This window comes from Pseudorasbora parva, chromosome 10 (genome assembly GCF_024679245.1).
Source record: "Pseudorasbora parva isolate DD20220531a chromosome 10, ASM2467924v1, whole genome shotgun sequence".
In the NCBI taxonomy this organism is placed as follows: Eukaryota; Metazoa; Chordata; class Actinopteri; order Cypriniformes; family Gobionidae; genus Pseudorasbora; species Pseudorasbora parva.
This window is the reverse complement of record NC_090181.1, coordinates 8,618,830-8,631,436: the sequence shown is the minus strand read 5'-3', so window position 1 is coordinate 8,631,436 and position 12,607 is coordinate 8,618,830. Positions and strand designations below refer to the sequence as shown.

Here is a 12,607-nt window from a genome sequence, read left to right as displayed (position 1 = left end):
ATTCTTGCAATCATTAGCTTGATTCTCCCAGCCTGAGGATAAATTGTGCCCGTGTGGCGGACGTCAGCTGATACAGGAAACTGACTGCATGAGAAGAAGAAACCAGTTGCAGATGCACAGTAGCTGGTCGCTTACCGTCTAACATGCAAACTCATGAGAAACATGCGGATGGTTTGGCCTGTTGAACAGACAGATCAGCAGATGTATAATGAACAGCTGGAAAATGTCTTGAACTGTTGCCATGGGAAATTCAGTTATATACAATGAGAACTGTCAAAAGCGTTGCTCAAGGGAGTTTAGCACAGCAATACGAGACATTAATAAGTATTAGGCAGAACAAGCAGGTTCTTACTACATAAAACATTTGTTCTGTTTTTAATGTTGGTTGTTTCATGAAATGCCAAAATCAACTAACAGCAGTGGATATCTTGCAACATATTTACCCTAAAACAAGACAATCAGACTTGCAAAGTTCTCAACTAGATGGCCTCGACAAACTTCCTAGGGGACTCAATAAGTTAAATGTAGTTATATTCAGAATGATAATTACAATACAACAAGCATGACATGGCATGGCTCGTTTTACAAAATCATGACCATGTTGATTTTAGCACTTCCTGTTTTATCGTCTCAAAGTCACTGGGGTTTTAAAATGGGTTTTTGGTAGGGCTGTCGCAACTTAATCGCACATTTTTACCAGTTGTAAATGTATCTTAAATTAATGTTTCAAGTTTTTAATACTCTAACATGGGTATGGACAAATATGCATGCTTTATGCAAATATAGGTTTTTTAATTAATGAAACCATACTCAGAGCATGAAGACTAGACATGTATCAAAGGTCATAGATGTTTTAAAAAAAACTTGTTTAAGTCTCTTAAGCCTAAGCTTAATTATTTAGAATAAGCAGCAATTTCTCTCATTTTAACAATATAAATAAAGGGAGTTTTTACACTGGCAGTTTAGTTCAGAACAGGTCACAGTTCGCATTAAAAATTGGTAATGTGAAAGCCGTCATGCGGACCTGGGAGCGCACCAGTACCACACCATACCTGGAGTAGGTTGTAATGAGTAGGAATATGTGTGGCCACTTTAAGAGATGCGCACTATTGAACTGCCGGTATTTTGTGTGTGAATTTGCATTAACGCGTTATTAACACGTTAATTTTGACAGCCCTAGTTTTTGGTTAAATGACTGAAATAATTAGCCTGACAAGCCAGACCCACATCATGGGAACTCACCATTGACAGCTCAATCCGAGGGGCGGGATGAACGGTTGTCTTTCAGACTCCCTCTGCATGCAATTGGATAGCGCTACACCAACCAGAGCAAGGTGAAGCGGAGCTAGCTGATAGATTAAACTTTCGCCGTATCCGGTTGGCAAAACTCCGAACACATCTTCCCTTTTTAAGAATGACTTCAGTGCCGTTCTTTGTTCTTTTCTCAGAGAAAAGCTTAACTCCAAGTCTTCCAGAGTCGCGGTCAAAGCTGATTCGAAAGACCGCCGTTCGCCAGCTTCTGTGTTGACTAGAAGCACGCAAGCACAACTCGGCTGTCATTATGTTAAGCCCCGCCCACCGGCTCTATACACTATATGTGATTGGCCCGACCAGAGTTTGGTTTTTACAGCTCAGAAGGGTATTGAGAGTTGCTAGACGACACTCGCGGCAGATTAGATTTGCTGTCGCTAGGGTGTATCTAGATTTCTAGGCTATGAAATCATGTCTGTGGTCTAAATCATGTCTAAACACAAGCCTAAGACTTTTCTCATTTTATTCTATAACAAAAAAAACATCAGTATTACCCCCACTTTAGATTTATTGAAAATGTTACATGTCTTAAAAAGGCAGTTGCCAACAAGTGGCTAAATAGGACAACAGAGGCAATCTGGGAGATTAAACGTCATCAAAACGAACAGGTAAACTTTTTTTAAACTATTCTATTTCAAACTTTTTTTAAATAAAAACTGAAAGAGTTGTCTGAAGCTTAGTGATGGTGACATTGAAATTGCGGGACTGTGGTGTAGTTTGTTTATATAGCCTACCTTTAGCTTTTTACTTCTGGCGACTGCATTTAGGCTTCTAAATTCATCTGTGAAAATTATCTTGATGGACAAAAGGTGAAAGTATCATACACTTGATCAAAGAGCTTGTTTTTTGCTATAATCCAAAAGCCTATGGAAAAATCCTACTTTTTTTCCCCAAAGGGAACCAGTGTGATGCTAACTGCTGGTTGACCTACAAAGTGCCGTCATATGTGCACCACTCTATTAGTTCAACATGTCTATGATTTACAAAAACGAGGGAACAAATTAATAAGTCGTGGTAATTAATATTTCATTTGTGACCCCGATATAAATGTTTTTGTCCGCATATCATCTGGGGCTCCGTATGATACTAACAAAAACAGTAAAAAATAAAAATGTACAACATTAATCTGACATCATATGCTTAAGATTTTATTTATATTATGATAACAGAAATTCCAGAGGTACTTACTATCAGCTCAGACAGGGGGGCCTTTTAAAATTGTCTTTGTGTCAAAAAGGTTGAGAATTAAGTGCTTTAGCACTCTGACCAGTGGCGGTCCCAATACAGTTAGGCTATATTTTAAGTCAGAGAAGCAGGGCTTTAAAAAAAACAGAGTTGCTTTATTTTATGACATATGCAGGGCTAAATATGGATATTAGATAAATGTCACCTCTGTTCATGAGCTCTCCTTAAGCCTGAGCTGGCCCTTTGGATCAAGGTATTCGGGGGTCCCCAAAGAAGCCCAGGCGAGGCCCTTTCAAGCCTTGGAAGTGACAGTGGAAACGCCAATGGTCCTGGAACGCACTAACACGCCCACATTTGGCCCAACACTGGAAATGCGGCTAATGCGCTACAATACTATAGCAACTTAGCAAAATCATGGTCCACTTTTCTGGGTAATAGGGGTTTGAAGAGATCTCTAGTTGTAACCATCTCTTAGCTCTGTCATGCTTGGAGAAAAATGTGTCAAAAGAAACATGTGCAGTTCTATGGTCTGAAGAGACGATCATACAGGTAAGAAGGTAGTCAGCAGAGTTTTTTATTTCATTACTGAGGATTTCCTAAAAATACCATGTAAAAATCTTGTCTCTTTCTCGTGAACCCAATCTTGTGTCTCGTCTTATCTTGTTGAGACTTATCTCGTCTTATCTTGTTGAAAGCCTCAGGTCTTTTGGTTGAAATCAAATAATCCAAATAAAAACTAAACTGCTGAGGTGATTTCTGAAACATCAGCATGTGAAATGAGAATATTTTTCAAAGAAAAACATTCACTTGTTTAGACTGCCGCAGTTTTGTTTGCATGCAAACTTGTTATTGGCAAAGAAAGGCAAAAAATTAAATGCAGACAGTTTATGGAAACTTCAAACAGATCTTTTCATCTATCTGAGGTCAAGAACCAGAGGACCAGATGATGTTGACACTTCTCACTCTTTTGAATACTTTAGAGCTATTTGGACCATAAAGCCATTTGTAAAGACTGTTTTACTTTACAGTCATCAAAGAATTTAATTTTTTTTTTACGTGGGTCTACGCTTATGCAAGCTAGTCAGATGGTGTACTAGAGTCTAGAAGAACTGCACCTTAAACCACATTTAAGTGGACTCAAGTGGATGAGCCCAGACAACAGCCAAACAAACCAAACTCTGACGTCAAACTCAAGTCTGTATCAAAAGCTCCAATCTGAATGCACCCTTAAAGAGGCATCCACCAGAACTCAAACAGCTTGCTAACAGCTCCACCACAATGTTAGTGACAGCAGACTCGGTCGTGTTTGTCTTAGAAGGCAACTTTCCTCTGTATAATTTTACAGCTTTACCTTTTCATTACCAGCAATAGAGGAAGTAGAGGCGTGCTTGGAAATGTCAGCACAGATGCGACTATTCACAAGACAGATTTTTTCGAAACACTCATCAAAACCAGATGTTTACTCATCATAAACAAGACAAGGGCAGAGAAGAATTAACAATATTGGCAAATAGCTGAATTATTTACACTCTTAAACTTGACTGCTCAGAACTGCAGTCAAATTTGTCAGTCTTTGTTTACACTGAATGACCCTCTGCCCGCTGAATGGTCAGCCCTTGTAACACATGACTATTAGTTCATTAATTTTAAAAGTTTACCAGACATTACAGCTTTCCTTCTTTTTGCAAAAAACAAACAATCATCTTGTACTTGCTTAAATGTGTGGATTTGTGACCAGCCTATTATAGTGATAAATGGGCCAATGCCCAATAAAGCCAATGTTGATGAAATGGCAGCATTGTATCATTTTGTGAAGAGTGGTTGTCCAAGCTTCAAAAGACTTGAAAAACTTAGAGCTTTAGAAGATTTAAAAAGTTGTATGGACCACTTTTATTATACTTGTATGGTGTCTTTCGCATCTACGCTATATTACCAAAAGTATTGGGACACCCCTCAAAATCCTTGAATTCTGGTGTTCCAATCACTTCCATGGCCACAGGTGTATACAATCAAGCACCTAGGCATGCAGATGCTTCTACAAAGATTTGTAAAATAATGGGATGCTCTCAGGAGCTCAGTGAATTCAAGCGTGGTACCTTGATAGGTTACCACCTGTGTAATAAGTCCATCCGTAATAATGGACTCACTACTAAATATTCCACGGTCAACTCTTAGTGGTATTATAACAAAGTGGAAGCATTTGGGAACAACAGCAACTCAACCACAAAGTGGTAGGCCACGTAAAATCACAGAGCGGGGACAGAAGTTGCCTACTTAAGTCAATATCTACAGTACCTCCAAACTTTGTGTGGCCTTCAGATTAGCTCATGAACAGTGCCAAACAGCTGCATCCAAGCCTTACATAACCAAGTGCAAACTAGACTCTAGAGCAGTGGAGACGTGTTCTCTGGAGTAACTAATCACGCGTCTCTGTCTGGCAATCCAATGGATGAGTCTGGGTTGGGCGGTTGCCAGTGGAACGGTACTTGCCTGACTGCATTGTGCTAAGTGTAAAGTTTGGTGCAGGGGGGATTATGGGGTGCTGTTGTTTTTCAGGGTTTGGGCTTGGCCACTTAGTTCCAGTGAAAGGAACTCTTAATGCTTCAGCATACCAAAACATTTTGGACAATTTCATGCTCCCAACGTTGTGGGAACAGTTTGGGGATGACCCCTTCCTGTTCCAACATGACTGCACACCAAATCACAAAGCAAGGTCCATAAAGACATGGATGAGGGATTTTGGTGTGGAGGAACTTGACTGGCCTGCACTCAACCCAATATAACACCTTTGGGATGAGTTAGAGTAGAGACTGTGAGCCAGGCCTTCTCATCTAACATCAGTGCCTGACCTCACAAATGCACTGAATGGTCAAAAATTCCCATAAACACACTCGTTAACTTTGTGAAAAGTCTTCCAAGAAGAGTTGAAGCTGTTATAGCTGCAACTACATATTAAACCCTACAGATTAAGAATGGGTTGTCATTAAAATTCATGCACATGTAAAGGCAGGCATCCCAAAACCTTTTACAATATAGTATATTAAAACTTGACAAGTCTTTTGCAATTATGACAAAATATGAAGACTACAAAAAATTATTGCAAAATGCAAATTTTTGTATCAAATATTCAAATAAAATCTTAAACATACTTGAGAAGCAAGTACCTTATCTTGTTTTAAGGATATGGCCTGGTTTCACAGACATGGTTTAGATTAAGACTGGATCAGTCAGTGCAAGTTACATTGAGTTAAGACAAATTAAATATGTATTTTAGTCTGGGACTATTTAAGCCTTGTCTGTGAAGCCAGGCATATATGTGTTAAATATACTTTCTTGCAAGAAAATTATAGTAAGACGATTCTTTTTTGCAGTGCTTTTTTCCAGACGCACATTGGACAGTCTATTTCATTCAAGCTGCATTCCTCACACACGAGATTAAATTATGGCAGCCAAAGTTTAAGAACTGATTTACACACAGAATTTTCCCATTAAATCAAGTAACGACTTTTGGAGAGTTTTAGGTTCATCTGTAGTGTATGTCTGAACGTGAGCTGAAAAAATGTATAATAATCAAAAGGAAGACTTTAAAGAGCTGACAGATTGCCAACTCGTGTAACTGAGAAACAAATCATCTCATTCCCCAGATAACATTGCTCTGGCAACCTGCTGCACATCCTTGGATTTAAATGCACATGTGGCGCAGGCGTCCAATCTGTTAAGATCAAACTTAATACTAGTGTTCCTCTAAGTGAAACTGTAAATTTAGCTGCATAATTCAGTCAATATTCCACATTCTTATAAAATATAATTGCATATATTTTTTTCCCTAAAAAACGTGGTGACCATTTCAGCAGACCATTTCAATTTAAAAAACTTTTTTTTGTGCTGACAATTAACTCTTTCCCTGCCATAGTTTTTTGTTGTTGTTGTTGCCGGCCACCAGCAGCATTTTTGATAATTTCACAAAAATACCATGGCCCCCCAAAAAAATATTTTATAAATATATGAACATTTCAAAATGCAACATAACAAAAGAAAGAACAGACCCTCTGCTTTTAAACAAAAGCCCCATTTTATTCTAGCTTCATTAAAAAAAAATTTCATTAGAAAAAACAAACGTAATTTCCACATGAAAAAAATTGTTCGGCCAAGAATTTTTAAAAAGTAAGTAAATTCTATATAAGTACTCAATTCAAGCTTGTATAAATTAAAGTGTAAATAATACCAGCATTTTAAATTAAAGGGGGGGTGAAACACTCAGTTTCAGTCAGTGTCATGTCAATCTTGAGTACCTATAGAGTAGCATTGCATCCTGCATATCTCCGAAAAGTCTTTATTTTTTTTATAATTATATATGAAAGATGCGCTGTTCCGAGTCTTTCCGAAAAAAGCCGAGCGAGTGGGGGCGTATCGTGTGGGCGGAGCTAAATAATGACGTGTGCGCGCCGCTGTTATTAGGTGTGTTCGACATCGGCTGCGGCTGGATGCATGCGATCGGCGAGAGTAGCCGAGTGCAGGCGGGGAGGAGCTGCAAACGGAGACGTGAAGTCGGACACTTTCTGCTTCCCGTGGTGACGCTTGAGCTGTGTTTGCAAACTTTATCACAGCTGAAGTTAAATAAATGCAATATTTCTCAAATACACAGATGTTTCAAATGATATTTTCATCCAATACTTTATATACTGCTTAATAAAGCGTCTGTTTGGACAAGATTAAAGGTTCAACATATAAACCACACTATCAATGAAGTGGTGTCAACGTGCTGTCGGCGTTGTCTCAAGTCGGACAAAATTTCTAACCGGCATGCACTGCTTTAAGTCAGCCGCCGATTGGTCTGCGCATCGCTAGGTGAAGTCGAACAAGCCTATTGTGTTGAGTGCGTCGTAAAGCTGTGTCATCCCTAACAGCGGGAAAAAACTTTATTCAAAATAAAAAAAAAGGCTTTTAATCAGATACAGCCATACATCTATGATCCGGAATCAGACCCAGAGGCTGCAGTTGAACAGGAGCAGCAGCAAAAAACTACTAGAGCAGGACGTCTCTATGTGGTACAACTTGTGTTATTTACATATTTATACTTGAATTATATCGTCATATTTTTTTGTCTTTGAAGGTGTACATGTGGGAAGTGCAGTTGTGCACGTGTGTGTGTGTGTGTGTGTGTGTGTGTGTTTACGCGTGGTTTGTGTAGACAATTGTAGTAAGCGGACTGGTTTTGCACGGCAGGCTAGTGTTTACATAGAAAGACACGGAATAGTAGCGCATTTGAAAGAAGAAGCGCGCTTATTTAGTTTAACATATTTCCCCACTCTTTGTGTATTGTTGTTTGGAGTGCTTTTACAATACACAAACATAAAGTTACACATATAGTGGCCAGCTAAACAAATGTACACGCACTACACATCGCATGCTCCATTGATCAATTAACTATACGTGATCATGTTTGGGCTACTTGATGGGCATAGGCAAAAACACAGACATTTGAATCAGTCTTACTCACCGCCTGCGGTTCTAACGTTGGGACCTATATTGTTGGGACTGCTCCATCCTTCAGCATTAGGCGATCGGAAAATCCGGCGTCGAACTGGGCCTTGTTTATGAAACAGTCGGCACCGAAATGCAGTGAACAGACATAAACCTTTGCGCAACTCAGTTGCTGATCCGGAAAAGCAAATTACATCCCCTGTTGCCTTAACGCAGGGTTTTTTGGCAATCTGTACAGGACTGTCTTGGTCTGGCAACCAAAAACGCACTTTTTTGGTGACATTGTTAATTTCTTGAAGTCACATCACCTGTGCAGCGCAGCCTACGAGCCAGCGCTTTGATGGGCGTAGCCTGTTACTTTCGCTCTCTCCCTCTCTCTCTCTCACGCTCTTCCGGTAGAATTGCCCGTACGGCCCATACAAGGAAATTCCGACCTATTAACGTCAAGTGGACCCATGATCGAAAAAAACTTCGAAACGTATGACTAACCGGAAGTAGTTTTTTTGACAAAGAAATACTCCCATCAAACGTCCACCTTAACTTTTGAAACTTTGTCTATGTTTAGTATGGGATTCCAAGTCTTTAACAGTGTAAAAAGATCAGTATGCATGAAACAGCATTTCACCCCCCCTTTAAGCTAGCTACTCAATGTTTCTGATACTAGTGTTCCCATCATGCTCTGGGGTTTGAATAATTAAGGGGGTGGATTTTTCCAGCTGTATTTACACTGTTTTATCATTGCTTTTGTTGTTAGGTCTAGTAACTTGCCATATATTTAGTAACTTGTCATTTTGTGACATTTGGAGTTAATTTTTTTTACTCAAAATGACACATTCACTCAAAAACAATCCATCAAATGTTACAGTCATTGTGTACCTCTATTATGTAGATATGGTAACTACACAATATCTATTTACTTAGATATTTCTAAGGAAAGCATACACTTTAAAAGTGTGGTTTAATTAAATGTTGTTGTTGTTGTTCTTTAAATATATTGCAAAGGAAAAGGTAGAAATTACTCAGCCTTTTACTGGCCAAGTTAATTAAAATGACATATTTTCTTTGTTAATTTTGCTTAACTTAGTAAAGTAGAGTTTACTTAATCCCATATGTGAATTTTTTTTCTTGATGTTTTTGTCAAAGGCTACATCTAGATCTGATTCAGAACTATGATCAAAAAATAGAGGGAGTAGATTGAGTCCATCAACACCCCTAATGCTTCACAGTCCTAGGTAGGGTTGACTGATCAAGTGAAGTCAAAGGTAGATTTAACTGCCCTCACCCAGGAAAACGATGAACTAACCTACTCTAAGTAAAGAAAATAGGTCCCAGATGAAATATGAGTCAAACTGCAAAAAAGTAAAAATATGGTTTGTGTCAAACACATGATTTATATGGTAAATTAGGCCTACAGAGAGCATCAAATACACTGTAAAAAATTATTTAGAAAAAAAGTAACCTGGTTGCCTTAAAATTTTGAGTTCATTGAAATTGAAATTTTGAGTTAATACAATGAACATTTTTTGAGATTCGACAACCTTTATTAAAATATTATTAATTTTTTTTAAGCATATTGGGTAATTGTGTTTTTTATTTCTGATGATGCAGTGAAACATGCCAAATAGTGCTATTTTCATGATTTATCACATTTTTTATGTGGTTCAGATACAAAAATATTTTGAGTTTCTATTTATTAAACAAATTTCCTTCATTGTATCAACTCTAATTTTTAATTTCAATAAACTCAAAATTTTAAGGCAACCAGGTTACCGGGTTAACCAACAAAAAACAACCAAAATGTTTTACAGTGTAGTTTTATATCTGCAGAGAGAATTAAAATATTGAAATTCAAAACACATTTTGAACATTTACATTTACATTTATGCATTTAGCAGACGCTTTTATCCAAAGCGACTTACAACTCAGGAGAACAGGAAGCGATCCGTCAAGAAGAGGCAATGAAACACAAAAAGTGCCCTAAATACTAAGATTTGTACACTGCTCAGAGTAGCAAAGACCAGAAAAGGAAAGAAGAAAGGAGAAATAGAGGGGGAAAGAATTTTTTTTTTTTCTTTTTTTTTTTTAATGTAAGATTAAGTGCTCATGGAAGAGATGAGTTTTTACCTGTCTTTTGAACGAAGTGAGTGATTCTGTTGTGCGTATGGAGGACGGAAGATCGTTCCACCAACCCGGAACAATGAAAGAAAAAGTTCGAGAGAGGGATTTCATGCCTCTCTGCAGAGGTGGGACAAAGTCATTGTTATGCAAGTCACAAGTAAGTCTCAAGTCTTTGCCCTCGAGTCCCGAGTCAAGTCGAGTCAAAGATGAGTCAAGTCTCGAGTCGAGTCAGAAGTCAAAGCCAACAAGTCTCAAGTCGAGTCCAAGTCCTACCATTTTAGTTTCGAGTCACTTCAAGTCATCTTACCACAGAAATAAAAATTATACAAATCATGTATGTCTGTAAGATTTGTATTTATTTAAACCTCTTTTTATACAATGACATTAAGCAAATAGAGTAAAAAAACAGAAAATGTAAATTTTCACAGAAAATGCTTGTATTTCAACAGCATAATGCACTAGAACAATGCACAGCAGCTTCAGTCCTGTATTGTGTTGACCTCATATTGCAAAACAGTTCAACTTTCAAATAGATATGTGTCCTTTTAGCCTAAACTTAGGGCCATTATGGGAATATTGTTTAGCTTATTTTTGGTTTAATTTGGTTTACTTTAATAATTTAATTTATTCAATTATTTTGTTTTGCTATACTTTTTATGCCAGCTTGCCATGGCCCCCCTAGCATCCCCTTGCGGCACCCAGGGGTCCCCGTCCCCACTTTGAAAACCACTGCTATAAAGCATATGACTTCAGTTTCTGGAGGGAAAGGGCTTTCTTATGACTTGTAAAGCAGTGAAAATATTCTTAATATTGCACACACTGAAATTGAAATATTATCTATCGTAAACCGTAGTGTATAATAGACAATGAATATTGACACAACAACATTGATATGAGTAAAGAGTAGTTTCAAATACAACATGTGAGGCTATAAAGGATTTTCCGACATCTGTTTCATATTCTTCTCAGGTATGAAGAATACCTAGAGGGTGGGGGGCCCAAAACAAGCCCAATATTATTATATTATTTATTAATATCAGTATAATTTATGATCAATAATGTATCAATAAATGAGCCTGCAACATATTAAATTGAAATCTTGTGGAGTTTAAAAAGCAAATACAGATGGGATTTTACAAAATTCTTCAAGTTGCAATAAAGACTGTGAACAGAAGAGGTTTGGAGATGGAAAAAGAGAAAAAGTGACGTGAAGGATTATGGTAACTCCAGTCGGAGTTATTGCACACATATTAGGAGCAGTGGTGAACATACACACTATAAACCGTAAAAAGGATAAGCCCTGCATCTCAATGTGCAATCTGCTCTAAATAGTATTGAAAATTAAACTAATGTCACATAGCTACTATTTAGGATTATTATGCACTTTTTTTACAGTCTATGATTGGGAGTTGGTGCCCAGGAAAACACTGTGAGCACTGCAATATAGAGACATGTTGATAATAATATACATTCGAACCATACCTACTGTTATTATTAGTAGCCTATACTTTTTTTTATTATTTATTTTTATTTTTATAATAGCCAAATAATAATAGTCATAATAAATAGCCTACATTATGAAAAATATTTTTTAAATTAAATTAGGTGGCTTACCTCCCTGTTTCCTCTCCATCTCTGTATATCTCTGCTGGTTGCATTGTTTGATAAAAAAAATAATGTATTCGTCTATTTACGTCTACAAACTATCATTACATTTATAACATCACATGCCTGCACGTTGAACGCGATTTTTCTTCAAAGAGGGGAAGGAGGCGGGATGTATGAGGACGAATGAATACAGCACCTGTATCGTTGCACTATGGCTATTAGCTGTGAGAAGACAGTGTCAGGTAATGTATTTGGACAAAACAGCAACCATAAAAGTAAAGGAACGAAGTTGCTTGTCATATTTTCCTAACAAGCAACCACATTTTTTCAAATAAGCAAAAACCGCGACCCGCAACCCGAGATTTTTTTACCGCGACTTGGCAAAAAAAGAAGCCCAAATAAGTCACGTTTTATACGTGGACTTGGTAGCTATGGATACTGTCGAATCAAACTAATGTGGGACTACAGTGATTGGATGTCGTGCTGGCAGCGCGCGTGCTCTCTGCATGCATACAGGTGCAGCTTTTTTTCACTGAGAGCAGCCCTGCCGTGTGAAAGAAAAATTGCCAAAAAGTAGCAAGTCTTCTCGAGTCATAAGGCTCAAGTCCAAGTGAAGTCACGAGTCATTGATGTTAAAGTCCAAGTCGAGTTGCAAGTCTTTGTACATTTTGTCGAGTCGAGTCCAAAGTCATCAAATTCATGACTCGAGTCTGACTCGAGTCCAAGTCACATGACTCGAGTCCACACCTCTGCCTCTCTGTGATGGTACCACAAGCCTTCGCTCATTAGCTGAGCGAAGGCTTCTGGTGGGTGTGTAGACGCGTAGGAGTGAGTCGAAGTATGCGGGTGCTGCGCTTGTGGAAGATCCATAAGCAAGAGTCAGGGCTTTGAATTTGATCCG

General features: G+C 38.1%; 1 protein-coding gene across 1 annotated transcript in view; it reads right to left on the bottom strand.

The window, feature by feature from the left end:
• pgfb (placental growth factor b) overlaps positions 1–12,607 on the bottom strand; it is a 92,702-nt gene that overhangs the window by 63,302 nt on the left and 16,793 nt on the right. The gene's annotated exons all lie outside the window — the stretch shown is intronic.